The sequence below is a fragment of the Varanus komodoensis genome, unplaced genomic scaffold (genome assembly GCF_004798865.1).
Source record: "Varanus komodoensis strain SLA01 unplaced genomic scaffold, ASM479886v1 scaffold52, whole genome shotgun sequence".
Lineage (NCBI taxonomy): Eukaryota > Metazoa > Chordata > Lepidosauria > Squamata > Varanidae > Varanus > Varanus komodoensis.
In genome coordinates, this window is record NW_025336114.1 from 176,414 (window position 1) to 193,449 (window position 17,036).

The following is a 17,036-nucleotide window of genomic DNA, read 5'->3' on the forward strand; positions in this document are numbered from 1 at the left end:
TCTTTTAAGAATATAGTTCTTATCGCATGGTTCTCTTAGGAGGCAATCCTGTGCAGCCTTACCTGGGAAAGGTAAGGAAAGTGAGGTTTATTCTAAGGACATAGCAGGGGAGAAAGTCATGTCGGGGCTGACCTCTGAGTAGAACTTCTCGTCTCAGATTTTCCCTCTGGTCACATATTCTAGCAGCAGTAAGATACTCTCTGAGCAGGGTAGGAGAGTAATACTGAAATGTTTTGAGAGAGTCTTTGGAGAATTTACAAATATGTTTTCAGGAGCACAGCACCAAGTCAAGAAATGGTAATTTACAATACTATGGGAAATATTGTACAAGCATTGTTCCCTGAGTTGCAGCTCACAACCAGAATCCTGCAGTTATTAATTCCTTGATGTGTTCACTCAGAAGTCACCTCCATTAAATTCAAATGCCTTAGTACTGCCTTTCTAAGTAGTCTCTGGATTGCAACCTTAAGTTCTCTTGATATCAATGGAGTTTAAGCACACCTAATTGTGTGGATGAATCAAATAGTGCTATTAAGACCCTAAAAACTCTGCTACAATCTTGCATGTTATAATAAGGTTTTCAAACAAGGTGTTGCATGCATTATGAAATGAAAAGGGAGAGGGGGTATAGAGACAGAAGGTAATGGTCCAGCAATTCATTACTACTATTTAAGCTCAGCCTCCTTCCATGGAACTCAGCAGAACTTGGAAAGTTTGTCCTGGGAATATGTACTATTTCTATGAATCAAAGCCTTACTATGTAACAGTCAGTCATGCAGAGATAAATTTAACAGAACTTCAACTTTTCAGCAATTGGGAGAGGTGTGATTTGGAGTAGAAATGTATGAGGGAGTGTTTTCACTGCCCATCATTTCTCTCCAGCTCATCGTTGGAGACTTCCAAAACTCACAGCAAGCAAAACAATGACCAGGTGACCAGTGGTGCACACCACTGATAGGCAAGTCTCTTTTCTTTGGTTCTTTAACAGCAGGACTTGGACTGGATAGCCCTCCAACAGAGGACTGCCCTCTGTAACTAGGACCCATAAGCACCCTAGGCCAGCATCCCAAATAAGCACACAAGTTGCTTGCCCCCTCAGTTCCTATTCCTCCCATACCTGTGATAAATCTTGGAGGCTTAAAAGAAAAGATCCAGTTTATGCAAATTCAGGAAGTGTTTCCCTTTTAAGTCTCTTGCAAGAGGTCCTGCTGAAACTTCATGGATCAAGTTGACAATATATGTGGTAAAATGAGCATTTGCAGTCAGCAGCCTGCTTCATACTATGTGAAATGTGGACATAACACAATGTGTGGTATACCTAAGGCCAGCAACTGAATTGAACAAGAGCCCAGTCACTTAGAGCTCCACAAACATGTGAATATAAATGACACAAAAGGAATCCAACACTATCGAAGTGATGCTCCTTCTGCTAGACAGCCATTGTGAGAACTGATGTGCAGAGGCAATGCTAGGGGTGGCCCACTACAGCTGGAACTCTAAGTCTCTGGGAGCCCTTCTGCCCCACCGCCCTGCTATCCATGGGCAATTGCTGAAATAAAAGTATAGGGGTCCTGATAATCTTTCATCTTCTGCTGCCCTCCCCCAAATCTTTCCACCTGAGTTGGGTCCCCCCTCCCCCGAAATTCAGTGCCCTCCTCTTCTCTGTCCATACATTCCCTTTTAAAAACAGGGGTGTCCTTAGGAGACAGGTCCCTTAAAGAGACACAGAGAGAGGGAGAGAAGGACAGACTTTAGAATATCTGTAAATCAACATATAGGATTTGTGCTGGGTTTTTGTTTGTTGGTTGTTGTTTTGGCTCCTGTAGGTCTGAGCCCTGGATCTTTCAGGGCTGCCACCACCCCTACCAGTGTGCATTCATGCATATACACACACACTGCTTTGCACAGATGACACAGTGAAGTGGCACTTTATAAGCCTAGGTCAGGGCCATCCATAAGGTACAGCAGGTATCCCAGGCAAGAGAATGGGACATCAGTCAAGATAGTGTGAAGGTGTAAAACTGGAGTTCTTTCAGCTTGAGGGTCTGATTTTTCTGGCCTCCAGGCCTTCACTCCAGTGGTGGGTGGTTCTGAAGGCAAAAGGCGAAGGCAAAATACCAGCACAGCTTAGCCTAAAGCTCTTACTGTTAGTAACAAAACATGAAGAGGGGCATTTCCATCCTGGGGGGGGGGGGGTACACAAAAGCTGGGAAACCACTGAACACTCAGGGGAAGGGGTGGATTCCGGGGGGGGGAGGGGTGGCCTTCTGCGGACCTTCCTCTTTCCCAGGAGAAGGGGGGCAGTTGGTTCCCAGATCTGAATTTCTACAATATGTCCTTAAAAAGAATATTTACAGAAAAAATAGACTACTGAACTTTCCAACAACCCTGGTATAGCCTTTAAGGAAGCAGCAGGGGCTTCGAAAAGTCAGAAAGTTTTGTGCACTTTTCAGACTGTCCCTTGACAGATTTCCAGCTGTGAAGATAGGAGTCATGGGGAAGACCTCACCTATCAAGATTTTCCTCTTTACAGCTAGACAAGGCATGGGCCCTCTCTCATGAAAAAGGGAGCAAGCTTACCCACAACTGCATTGCTATATTGTGATACTGTTATAATACTATATTGTTATACTACATTTATTGAAAAAATGTGCATGCAGCATATACACTTTGCTAAACAAGCACTTGGTTTACCAAGCAGGCAAGGTGACAGTTTAACTTCCCATCCCCACTACCTCATAAATATGCCACAGAAAGCTGCACACCTGAAACCATTTTGAAGACAGACCTTTGGAACTTGCTTTGATGAAATGACTTGAAATTTGGTAATTTAAGTAGACTTTGCAGCAAGGACAGCCTTCTACTGATTCTTTTGAAATAGTATAAAGTCTAAACAAGCGATCAAGAGCCTACAAAAGAGGAACTTGCAATTCTCAAGCAAAAGTTCCTAGTTTGATTGGATTAGTCAGTTAAGAGAGTATACTCAAAGTAAGTTAAGGCAGATTGGGCTGGCTCGGTAATCCATCCCTCCCCAGCCTGGTACCTTCGAGATGTTGGTTTAGAGCATGGGTCCTCAAACTAAGGAAGGCCCAGGGGCCGGATCCAGCCCACCATGCCCATTTATCCGGCCTACCGCACGCGCCCACGTGCACACCTGCCACCGCCCACCTCACCCCGCGGGTAGTTTGCTCGCTTGGAGAAAACGAGCGATGTGCTCGCTGGGAGAAAATGATTTCCAAGTGAGCAAGCCACTGCCTCATGCGCCCACCTCGTGGCACGTGCCCACCCCCACCTCGCCTCCCCTCACCGTGCACGCCCGCCCATGCCTTGCCTCACTGCGCACCCTGCCCCCACCTCAGTGCGCATGCCCGCACCTGCTGTCCCTGCACCTGCCCCACGCCCTGCCGGCCCCACCTTTCCAGCCCACGCGCAGCACCGGCAGCTTTCTACTGGCCCCCTGGTAAAAAAGCTTGAGGACCCCTGGTTTAGAAAGGACTGGCTGGAGATGAGGGGAGTTGCCAGCACATCTTGAAGACACCCAGTTGGGGAAGGATGTGCTTCTTTTCACTGCGAGGGGGGGCTTTCACTGAGTGGGTTCACACATAACAAGAAATCAAATGATTACATTTCCCTGTGGGGTTTCTTACTGTGGTATCTGCTGCTGTAGCTTGTCATTACATGCAAACCTGGTGACAGTGGGTTGATTGGAAAGTTAACAACTCACACACAACCCTGTATGTTTCACCTAATCAACCACCCCAACAACTCACCCTTGCTGAGTTCCCACATAACAGGATAGGCATGTCAAAAGCAGAGCAAGCTGGAGCCCGGGGTCAGACTAGATGGCCTGGGAGGCCCTTCTGACTCACTCTATGTTTCTGTGTTACTTTAAAAGGGCACAATCTAAGCAGGATCAAGTTCTTTTGCAATGTTAGAAAAAGCAGCAGTTTGCAAATATCATTCAAGAATCCTGGTAATTTTTTCTTGACTTGCAGTTATTCTGTTAAAAGACTGTCATGGGAACAGAATTAGATTTGAATTCTTCCTGGGGTGTGTGAGTTAATTATCTTCATTGTGAATGCTGATGAATCTGAGTAAAAGTAGAGGGAAGTTGGTGAACAATTAGCTTCAGGCTAGCAAAGGTTTGAAAGAAGGGAGATCCAGAAAGAGAGATGCCCCCCTCCTCATGCACCTTCCATCTCTTTGGGCAGGAGAAGGGAGCTGAAAGAGTGGACAATGCATAGCAGAGATGAAGTAGATCTCAGGCACTTCATCTTTTCATCAACAAGTGACCTAAAGACATTGAAGAGCCTCTGACAGAAGTGAAGATACTAATTAGACATGTAGCTGCGTGATACCATTTGCTGTGCAAATGCTCTTTCAAATTGGTTTACTGAGGGCAGCCTGATCCTCGGTATGTTTTGCTGGAAAGAAGTGTATTCACTGAAGACATATTTCCAAAACAGGCCAATATCATAGGTATATTTATATCCATAGAATTAGGTGTTTGGTGGTCCTAGAAAGAATGTTTTTGTTGTTTTGCTGCTTGCATTCTAAGGACAGTTGTTCTGTCCCCCAGCTGTTCAGAGGGACAGAAAAGGGTGGAGAAAATATGATTCCCTGAATATTAACATGCTAAGAGGGTTTCAACTTGTTTTGAAGACAGTCCAAGGCAGGGAGGGGGGGCTGGCATCCACAGACCGATTGAACTGGTTGGCTAAATCCATCATGGGTGAAAACAGGTAGTAACAAGGCTAAGCCTGAAATCCACCTATTTTGCCTATCAAACATGTAGCCTAGTCCAGCTAAAGACTGAATAGCATTTGTTTAGCAATTAATATATATGTGTTCCTATAGTTGCTGTTTACTGTGATTTTGAATAATCTTGGTTAATTTGTTAGATTTACAACTTTATGGAAAAATTTTATGCAGAGTTTTTAATCTGTTTACTGTGGAACAGGATAGCCACTTATGAATAGGCGAAAAGAAGACAAAGGAGAACAGTAATTTGCATGATATTAGCATATCCTAGCTTACATGTATAATGCAAATATAGACATTAGTATAAGTTAAATAGAAATAAGGTGCATTTTACCATAGTTGAAAGACTGAGCCCCCGTGACCTATGTGCACCCATCCAATCTGCAACTGTTGAAGAGCAAGAGTTTGCAAAGCTTGTTATCTTTGCACTCGAATCTTGACAGCCCAGAAGATAGTGTGATCCTGCAGCAGGCATTCAGCTGCTAACAGTTGGGTCCTTCTTAATTTGAGAAAGAATTTGGCAGGAGGAATAACTGTGATGCAGAAAACCTATCAAGGCTCACTTCTGTGAGTGAAACTCATAAGAAACTTGTGGCACTAGAAAATCATCAAATTTATTTCAGCATAAACTTTGTGTACTATAGCTCACTTCTGATTCATGGTTTCTATTCAGACATAACACTAAACCATACTATATGGTTAGTGCATAGTGTGGTATCTTATCTTGGGTCCTGAGTTCAGAAAGGTGTATGGTTTCTACTCTCCTTCAGGTTTCTTCCTAATGGCAGCACATATCCCATCAACACCGTCCCCCATGGAGGGCACCAGCTTGGGGAGAAGACTACCGGAGGATACATATATCCCTAGGCCTCCTTAGCCAACTTGCATATCACCATGAATTGTGAAATGCAATGCTGTCTTCTCTAAAAATAATCTGATAAAGCATAGAAACACACACAGCCAGCCCAACCACCACAAGCAAACATGCATTTTATGGAAAGCTTTATTGTATTGAAGAGATATGCTACAGCAGATTAAAGTGTTGCTAAAAATACAAAATAGTAACAACTTTGGATAACATAAAAAGAGCAAATGAATTCAATGCTATTGAACATTTAGTTGGATAATGTACTGTTGTGAAAAAGCAATTAATTTTTTTACCTAGAAAAGAATTAAGTCCTGGTAAGTTCAATGGAATTACTCAGTTAAATGGACTTTCAGGTAGGATTACTACCTGTTGCTGTTTGGTCACAAAGTTGCATCTGACTCTTCATGACCCATAGACAACATTCCTCCAGGATCTCCTGTCCTCCACCATCCCCCAGAGTCCGCCCAAGCCCCCCTCCCCAGTGACCCCATCCAGCCATCTCAAACTTTGCAGTAGCCTTCTCCTTTTGCCTTCAATTGTTCTTTTTAAAAATCCATAGAAAGTCAGTGTGTGTGTGGGGGGGGGGGCGGAATGTTTTTTTCCCTCTGCCCATCTAAGCTTCTCTGGATATTGCCCCAACATTTCTGCTGCAGCCCTGCTGCTCTTATCAAAAGCATTGGGGATTTAATCTCTGGCTTGCCAATTGCTGAGCCATCCTCAGTTTTTTTAGGATCTGTGCTCTCTTATAGCCCTGGTTTTCCCAGAGGCTTATTTTGGAACATCCAGCACACAGGGGAAGAAACTAAACATCACCCTCATTTCTGGTGGAATCTTAGGAACTGCACCAAAATGAGAGTGTGCAGCATTGCCAGCTCTGCCTTGGGGAATTTGAAAATGCCTGATTTCCAGGAGGACAGGGCACATCCCTGGAGGCACTGCAGGTCCTCCAGAAGTAACAGGAATGTCTACAGGATAGGGGACGAGACCAAACATTGCTACTCTTGTCTCTCTTGGCACCTTGAACTCTACACCACAGTGAGAGTGTGCGTCATGGGAAAGATCAGCTGCCACAGCCTGCAAGAAACCTGCTTGCTGTTTATTTCTACACTGCCTTAAGAAAAGTTTTTCTTAAATTTCAAGAAACTAAAACTTTTCTGAAACTTTTTTCAAGGAAACTCATGTAATTCTTTCTATTTTATCCTCACATCCACCCTGTGAGGTAGGTTAAGCTAAGTGTTCATGACTGGCCCAAACTCATGCAGTGAGAACTAGAACCTTTATCGCCCAAATCCTGCACTAACCACTAGCCAACACTGGCTTTATTTCCTGCACTTTGTCAGTGCCTCAATATATTGGAAAGCTTTGGTGTACTGGGCTCTGACTCATGCTTTAACTGATCAATAATAACTGACACTGTGTTTTAATGGGTGATAACTGCCTATTTTGTAATAGATTTGAAAGGTATTCAGTTATGAATGGCTTTGGGCACATTTGGTGGAAAAGTGATGTACAAACTAGGAAAAGAATATTTCCCCATTCTGCTGTTACTAATAGTCTCAATGGCAAAATGTTTCAATGGCCAGAAATTACACTGAGGATGTCCGAGAACCTCACTGTGCCCTCTTAAAAAAAGGGTGTTAGTGCTGCTTGTTTATACATCTGAAGTATACACATCAGTCCAACTCTGAATACTGATGCCATTACAATTTTCCTCACCACTTTTACTTTTCTATTCTGCTCTTCAATTCCTGTACATAAAACAAAATAACCCCTGCTGGTCCCCAAGAAAAAATCCGCAATCCTTAGACAAGTAATACCTTTATTAGGATCAACCAGTTAAAGTCCTGGCTGCGGACTTTGAAATGTTAATTTAAAGTTACTAATTAGCAAGAGCAATAGTATCTCTTGAAAATATTAGGCTTCATGTGAGACTCTTGAAGAGTTGGAAAATTATTTGGGGGTAAAACTTTGACTCACAGACTCCTGACCTGTTGCCAGTCGCAGAGAAAAGCCATGTTGGCATTGGTAAGTTTTCACTAACCATGGTTGTCCTATTTGTTCCTTTGTTTTTGTTTTCCTGCCACCCTCCCCTCCAATCAAACTAGTAAATAATCAGTCCCTGAAAGCTCTTCTGTTTGCTTTCTGACTTCTGGGAGCTAAGCAGATATTGGAGACAGATAGCAGAGTTGCTGGTTAATCAGTGACTTTGGGGTGAAGATGGGAGGGCAAGAGTTAAGAGAAAATTAATGAGTTGAGGAAGACACACTCCAAACTTTGCTGTTCCAATCTTGCTTCAACAAATGTAGCATATTCAAAGATATTAAAAGTGAAATCAGTTGAAAGGGAAAAGGAAGGAACAGATGTGGGACCAAAGTTGATCTAATGCCAGTAGACATTAGGAAGGGATAACAGGCATCTGAGGCTAGGAAGAAAACTAAGAGGTGGGAATCCTTTAAAAAAAATCGGGCCAAAGCACATTTTTGTCATAGCAACACCCAATTTGCATTCTGTGGCCTGGCACCGTCGTTACTGGTTTTTCGGCGCCAGGTAAAGACCTTTTTATTTAAACATCATTTCAATTGTTAAAACATATGATCTGGCCAGGGCAACTTCTTCTTCCTTCTCTTTCTCCCCCTATATTTTTATTTTATACTGATAATTTTAATTTTATATTTGTAAATCAATGTATTTTTTGTATTTTTATATTTAATGGTAATTTATTATGTACTATTGTATTTCAATGTATTTTATCATGTAGTAAGCCGCCCCGAGGTTTCGGCAAGGGGCGGCATAGAAATGTTATAATAATAATAATAATAATAATAATAATAATAATAATAATAATAACCGAGCCCTATTGTGGGTTCCTAGAACTCCTTTCCACATTCTAACTACTGCTACAACTATGAAAGCTTACAGGAACTGCGGACATTGCAACCCATCCTGTGAAAAAGCTATGCAGATCAGGTTGTTTCTGGAAGGACCCATGGCACACCCAACAGACCATCAAGCTCACCATCTATTATCTCTTCTGTCCTCCTCAGTCCTCCTACAAGCATCCCAGCAGAAATGGTGGCTGAAACCATTTCATCTCCTCTCCCTGCTCTGATCAGAACCACTTCTGGGTCACCATCACCACTTTTTCCTTTTTCTTTCCCCTCCAAAATGTCTTCCAGCAACAGCACTTTGAACACGTCCAAAAGGCACATTGCAGCAGCTGTCACTGGTCCTTTTTTAGGTGCCAGAAGTGCGTGTGTTTTTGTTTGTTGCAGGCAGGGGCAGTAGTTTGAAGGGATGCACCTCTGACTAGACAAAATGTGTCTCCTGTCGAAGGGCAGGAGACAGCATCTAGGGACACTGACAAAGCAAGGCCACTTTGCTTTCTATTTGCAGGTCTCAGATGGTGACCTTTCAAGAGGAAAGCATAACTGCTAGAAGATTTTGCATATGGGCAGAGTGGTGACTACATCTCCCCATTTCAGGTATGATTCTCAGTCCCCTCCATTTTTCCACACTTCCCCAAGCCTTTAAGTATGCCAGAAAGATAATTTATTTACTTAAAACATACCAAATTACCCTAACAGCTTTCAGGAGGTTTTATAATTTAAAGCCACACTTACCTGCTTTTTGCAGGCACCAGAAAGACACTACGGGAAACAAAGGGTGAATGACAGCAGTGGCAACTGCAAAGAGCTTGTGATTGCGCCAGGGAGAGCAAGTCAGTGGTGATTGCTCCTGTGTACCACTTGGATATGAATGGAACAGGTTGAGGCATGGACAAGCCCACCGACAGTAGCAAGGATTTTTTGCTGAGCATCTCACATGCTGCTTCCCTAGACCCAAGGCAGCATTGGTCTGCCAGGCTTTGTGGCAACATGTTGCCACAATGACTGACTGTGTTGTGCAAATCCAGGCAGTGTGATTGGCATGAGAAAGCCTTGCTGGATCAGACCAAAGTCTTATCTAGTCCAGCATTCTGTTCACGCTCTAGCCAACCAGATACGCTGGGGGGCCCACAAGCAGAACATGAGTATAACAGCATCCTCCTGCTTGTGTTCCTCAGCAGCTGCCATACAGAGGCACACTGCCCAAGAGTTGAGATGACAGCCAACATGACTAGCAGCCATTGGTGGGCTTATCTGCCATGCATTTGTCTAATGTCTTGTCTGTCAGAGGCCACTGCTACCTCTGATGGATTTAAGTTATGTGAAGAAGCACTTCCTTTTATCAGTCCTGACTGCTCATCCACACAGTTCTGCGCCAGCCTTCCCCAACCCGGTGGCAACTAGATGTGTTGAACGTCACTTCCATTATTGCCAGCCTTCCTGGCCATGGGAACCTATAGTAAACCCCTCTGGAGAGTGCCTAGTTTAAAAGGCCAAAGTGTGCATTTCAGTTAGGTTAGAAAACACTCTCACAGGGATACTGAATAGGCATTCTAATGAAGGCATATCTGGGGACATTTGGAAAAGCCATTTAATAAAGGTAATTGGTTTAGGAAGCAGGAGTCCTCCAGGCACCTCAAGAGTTGCTCCATGAGATCTATGGAAGCAATCCAAGGATGGCTTGAATGGTGGAGCACAACTGCCCTGACCTACTGCAGCAATGGCAGACCTGGTTCATGTTTGAACAGATACAGAGCATCAAATCCAGCACTGGCCAGTATTTAATGTTACATGCAGAACATGGTGACATCAAGTGGATTCTCTAGAGCACAAATAGAGCCTCAAGTGAACACTTCACTTGTTCTCTGGGAGGAGGCAAAGGAAGAAAGTTTGACTTCTGTGGAAATAGAAAAATATTTCCACAAATGCCAGATTATGGGGTTGTGTCTAGAGTTAAGATGGGACCCACCATGCCAATGGATGTGAACTCCCCTGCTCCTTCCTTCCCAAGACAGCCCTTCCAGCCTCAGAGACCCTGCTCAGCATGCACTGTGTGGAAGAGAGATTGCCCAAAATTGGATGGAGGGAGGGGCCTTCCACAAGAAGTTCTTCTGGAGGAAGGTCTCTTCTGCTCATACAGGGCAGATGTTGAATCAAACTCATGCTCTGTATTGTCCCTAAGGAGCTGAAAAGGCAGAAAGACCAGGAACAAGCCCCACTTTGAAAATACTTTCAAACATGCAAAAAAAAAAAAAAAAGGTGCACCATTTCACTGCCATAGGATGTGGTGGCAGCCATTAGTTTAGATGTGTTTAAAATGGGATTAGTTGAATTAATGGTGAATGCCACAGCTGCTATATGGAACTGTTCCATGGCAATGTGTTTGTGAATATGACTTGTTTGGGAGGAGGAGTATTATAAACTGATCTTATTTCATATTCCAGCATTCCTCCCAAAAGCTCGAAGTGGAAAGATGAGCTATCCTGTGACCTCTCAGATGCTATCCAGGGGGCATAGGATTGCTCCTTTGGGCATTATACTGCATATATTTAATTCTTTTTACAGATTTCTTTTGATAAAGACATGGGCAAAATGCTTGGGAACTGATTCACTTATATAATTATCACTCCTACATATGTATAGAATTACAACCTTAACACAACCATACCTAATACTTTATTAAAATAAAATGTTAAAGGACTTAATTCTCCCCATTTTTCAGTATTCTAGTTTTTATTTCAAGCCAGGAAAAAAGAAAAACAAATAACACCAAGACATCCCTTCCAAAATCCCATCCTTGTATCTCTGTCAGACTAGATGTTATGAAAGGCTAGTGGTGGGGTGGGCAGATGATAAGGAAGAATGATCTCCCCCCTCCACATTATCATCCCTGTAACCTGCCTCTCAGAACATCTTACCGTGGTGAGTTGGGTTAAAAGGTAAAGGTTACCTAAAGCTAATTGGGAAGAATTGAAACCCGTTAAGAATATAAAGCTGAATTTTTCCAAGATCCAAATCAAGGCACCGCTCAGACATTTAGACACAAAACAAGCCCAGTGACAAGCAAACTTTTTCGAAGAATGTTAGGCTGCAAACCTAACCAACATACCTGGGAATAATTCCCACTGAATTCAGTGGAATTTACTTTTACAGAGCTGTAAGTTTGCAGTACAAGTAGTTTGAGTTGTGGCACCTTAAAGACTAGCAGATTCGGCATTCATTTCATGTGACATATGAAGGCGTTATCCTCCACTTTGGCAATAGGCAGAGTGAAAAAAACAAGGCCAAACGTCAATGAAGTGCAAAAGAGCACATCCTGTGACCATTCTAACTAAAACACAAGATAAGCAAAGCAACCATTCACAACTGCAATTAAGTGGTGCTATTGTATGTAACCAGTTTTGCTGTTAATTCAATTTAAGAACACAAACATGTATTCCAGGCACATATACCAGACTGGGAATATGGATTTAACCCTCCAAGTTCTTTTCAGTGACTATTTTGAAATATATCAGTCTTTTACTGCATATACCCATTTGTACTTAATCAGTCTGAACCATCATATTCAAATTCCTCATTGTGAAGAAGTCCTATAGCCAGCTTGAAAACAAATGGTCAGAAGATGGCTTCTTTTGTTAAGCTTTGCATAAAGACTTTAAGTGCATTTGCATCCTGATTCAATTGATATAGCTTATCTTCAGCAAATTAGCTATTCAAATTTGAGATGCATTAACAGAGAACAGATAGAAATGAATTCATTCACACACTGCAATTGCCCTAAATTGATTATTCATTTGCAGTTGTGAGAACAATATTTCTCCACCGTAGAACTGGTTTGGTTGTTCCCAGGGTTTGAAGATGATAGGGGCTTGTGCAATAGGAAGACTTTTAAAATGACTGTTTCATAATGTAAATGTCAAGTCTCAAATAAGTTTTCAAAAATAAGTCTTCTGTGGATTTTACTGTAATAATGTTAGCTATCAACTTGCCAAATTCTGTACTATTTTTCCTTTCCTAAATCCAACAGCATCCATAATTGGAATACTGAAGAGAATAAAATAAAATTTGAGAAGTAAAAAAGCTTATCAAATTTTCCTAGTACATTCAAGTTAGAATGTTCTTGGGATTGCACATATACTCACTAGTTCAAGAAACAGGGTACTGTTGCTTAACACAATCATTATAGTAAAGATATTTACTATTGATTAGATTAAAATATAACACAAACACAAAATAAACTTTGTATGCACACATATATGGAGCAAGGGATTTCATATACACACATACTTACTACCTAGACACCCACAGCAATTCAGCTTTTCAGGTTCAAAAGAGAGAGCGCAAATCTATAACTACCGTTGTTACTTGCCTTAGTTTGAAGCTTGGATCTCGGAGTTCATCATCCATCCATGGCCAGTGAACTGAGCCAGTACCGGGCTGTTAAATCCAGATGTGTTGCTGCACAACCTTGTAAACTAGGAGTACCCGGGGAAACCACGTTTCCTCAAGTAATGGCTGTGTTCAACATCTGTTCCAGACTGCAGCAATTGAACCCCCCTCCAAACGGTGCTTGGCCCCCTTAGAAGCAGCTGGGGTAAATGTGCTGCATTGTAGGCAAGGTAGAGAATCATTCCATTAAAATCAAGTCCCAACACAGTAAGGACACAGCCTTTGTGTTTTATATGCACATAGGCAGGTTGAAATCTTTCCCCTCAGGCAAAACACTTTTCACTCCATCTCTTGCCAATGAGTCAGCAGTTTCAGGTAAGCCCACTGCTTCTTGGTGAACAAATCATTGAACTAGGATGTTTACTCAAGGAAGCATTCCTCCATTCTCTTTCACTGGGCTCAACTGTGTTGTTGTTGCTTTTTTTTTTTTTGGCCAGGACCCCAGCTCCACCCACTGGAACTAGTGTAAAATCATCACTTCAGAAGGGAATAGAGGTACAAGGTAACTTCTGAGCATGTTTTCAGACCAAGCATGTGTAGTGGAAATCAGTTCGCAGCCCAGTCACACAAAAATCTGTTTCTGATGTGTGTCCCCCACCCCGGCAAATCTTTCTATCCCAGAAAGGAAGTATTTCGCTTGTTCTTGCTTCTGTTAAACAGTTGGGAGTCACAAACCTCTGTTGATCTCTTGCAAATTAGCCAAAGAACTAGCAGGAGATCTAGATCTACCTTGTGTCCACCTCTGCTCTAGATCTTTTGCAGTTGGGTAGGGAGGGGCTGCTCTTGGAGTTTTGCCTATTGCTTAGCTTTTAAAGACACAGAGCACTGACAAGATTATGAAAATGCCCGCCTTTCTCTTCTATTTTTCTGCTTTTTACCAGGAAGTTTCCCACTGCTTGTCTCTCTTTGTTAAAGCACTTTCTTACATTCTTTCAACCCTCCTTTCAAGATGCATTTGTCCTCTTCTCCTCTAGCTTCTAATGAGTTTTCTTTCACCTATGCCTTTAACATCAACTTAAACAACAAGAGCAGAAGAGGATTAAGTAGGTGAAACAGGCAGGGCAAAAAAGTGAAGGGGAAAAAATCCATCTCTTTCATTTCTTTTCTCAATTTCATCATCTCTACTCCTAAAGGCACAGGAGTAGGACCAGAGAGAAAAATCAGGCAACTATTCGCTGTCAATTCCAGACCCCTCCCCTAAGCCAGGCCTTGTCTAATGCAAATTGCTAGCCTTCTGGGCAACGGGAATGAATTGTGTGCTGATTCCATCACATCTGCACTACACACATTGGTACAATTCCTTAATGTGGTAGTTACTCTAGAAAACAGCATTTCCCTATCAGCCCTGTAATAAATGGGTGTACTTCCCCATGCTTTCAATGCATGTTTGGGGGAAAATTGGGACAGGTCAGGCCTGAATCAGAATGGAGCCAGACTGCTGGTGCTTAACATAAAAAAGGTGGCAAGGCAACTTTTAAAGTGAACCCTGGGGGAAAGTCTACAGGAGCTGGGAAACATCCTGTTTGGGTTAAATCATCCCTAGTGGATAAAGGAGAGGAAGTTTCTGATTGCCCAAATGTAGGAGGGGAGGAAATAAGCCGCAAGGTTACCGTGAGACATAATAACCAGTTGGAGAGGCGTAAGTGCCAGAACATAAATTTGCACGTGTCTGGAGACTGATGCTGTTCTTAGGTGTTCCTATGCGAATGCTGGAAATCTCAGAGCCAAAACAGGAGAGCTGGAGTACCTGGTGTTAAAGGAGAAGCTTGATATGGGGGACATTACAGCGACTTGGTGGAGCAGAGATAACCAATGGGTTATCTCTGGATATAAACTGTATAGGAAGGGCATCCTGAAGGTGTTGCATTCTACATTAAAGAAGGCATTGAGTCCAACAGACTTGATAATCAACATGTGAAGACTCTTCCACACTATAGGTGAAAATCCCAGGCTTGAAAGCAAATTTAATCACAGAAGTGTGCTCACACTATAGGTGAAAATCCCAGGCTTGAAAGCAAATTTAATCACATGTTAAAAGTGCTATTGTCCTTCAGACCAAAATGCTCAAGATGATCTTGAGATGGGGAATGGCATCACAGAGCCCTCCAAGGAAGTACTGTAGATGTCATGGAGACCTCCAAAAGGCAGTACTATAATAACAGATTGACTGTCTAAATGTTCCAGTTGTAACAGAGAGGTTAAATTTCTTAACGTCCTAAATGATTGTGCCCTAGAGCAGTTGGTTGTGGAACCATCATTAGAGTATCATCAATGTAACACCATTTTTTAAAGGGATCTAGAGGGGGAGCCAAGGCATTAAAGGCCAGTTAGCTTAACATCTGTTCTATGTAAATTACTTGAAAGTGTTATTCAGTATAGAATCAAGTAAGCACACAGGGGACAAGCCCTACTGAAAAAGAATCAACATGACCACCGCATGGGAAAGGCTTGTCTCGCTAACCTATTGAGAGTTCCCTAAAGGTGTCAATAAGCACGTGGACAAGGGTGAACAGGTAGACTTGTTTGTTTGGATTTCTGAAAGGCTTTCGACAAAATACTTCACCAAAGGCTCATGAAAAAACATACCAGTCATGGAATAAAAAGCAGGGGGTGCCCTCTTATGGATCATTAACTGGCTACAGCACATACAACAGAGGGTGAGAATAAATGGCAATTTCTCCCAATCGAGGGACATAACCAGTGGAGACACACAGGATTCCCATTAGAACCAGCACTTTTCAGCCTAATCAGAAATGATCTGGAACTAGGAGTAAGCAGTGAAGTGACCAAGGAATGACAGCAAATTATTTAGGGTAGTTAAATTCAAAATGTATTGTGAGGAATTCTAGAAGGACCACTTCAAGCTGGGAGAATGGGCATCAAAATGGCAAATGCAGCTCAGTGTAAGCAAGTGTAAAGTTGTTGGGAGGGAAATCCTAACTTTAAGTATAGGCTGATGGGATCTGAGCTAGCTGTTACTGATCAAGGGATCTTGGGGTGGTGGACAGCTCCATGAAAATGTTAACCCACTGTGCAGCTGCTATGAAAAAGGCAAACTCTGTGTCGGGCATAATTAGGAATGGAATACAAAATAGAACTGCCAGGATCATACCCACCCCCCCCATACAAATATTTGGGACAACCACATTTAGAATATTATGTGCCTTACCTGAACAAGAGTTTGGAAAAGTTCAGAGATGGGCAACAAAAATGACCAGGGGGCTGGAGCAGCTTCCCTATGAGGAACAGTTACAACTGTACCTTTGCAGAAAAAAAGGTAAGTGTAGACATGACAGAGGTTTTTAAAATTATGCAGTGTGGAGAAAGTGGAAAGGGCGACATGTTGGTTCCTCTTCCATGGCACTAAAAACCTATGGTTTTGTGATATTTTTTCTTATTATTTAAGCTTTTAGGACAAGCAAGAGAAATGTAACAAAATTCGACTGCTATATGCTTCATAAAAACTTATGGATACCATCATGAGCAGGAAGCATTTTAGCAGCGATTCCCACTCCAATGAGAGTGTTATGAGTGTCTGGAGTGCTGTGACTTTTGCTCAATGGGAAATCAGGCTCCTGTTAAAATCAGTTGGCTGGAGGCAGAGGGAGAAAGCTTTGTGTGTTTCACAGAAAATAGTAGACTTTTATTCTGGTCCTAAAGACACAGACATAATTCAAAGGGCAAATCTATCAGCTGTTACTTTTGTATAGTGTTGCCCTGTAAGCCCTGTGAACTTCACCAAGATTCAGGAGTGCTCCATTTTCCTTGAATTAGCTGGTCATTTAGAATAAGTGTGTCATTACATGCAACCACCTAATGTCTTTAGCATCTAACTTTTTGTGATGTGAAGCATTGTTTTGGTGTGTAATATGAAGACAGTGCAAGGGCTCACAGGAAAATCTTTCCTTATGGCAACTCTCCTATTTTATTTTTACTTTGAGTTTTATGTTTTTAGTTTGTATATTGCCCAGATAGCTTTGGTTATTGTGAGGTTCAAAAAGTAAATTTTTAAAGTGTCTGAGTGCATGTACAACATATGACTGCAGGTTGAAGTAAAAACATACAGAAAGTAA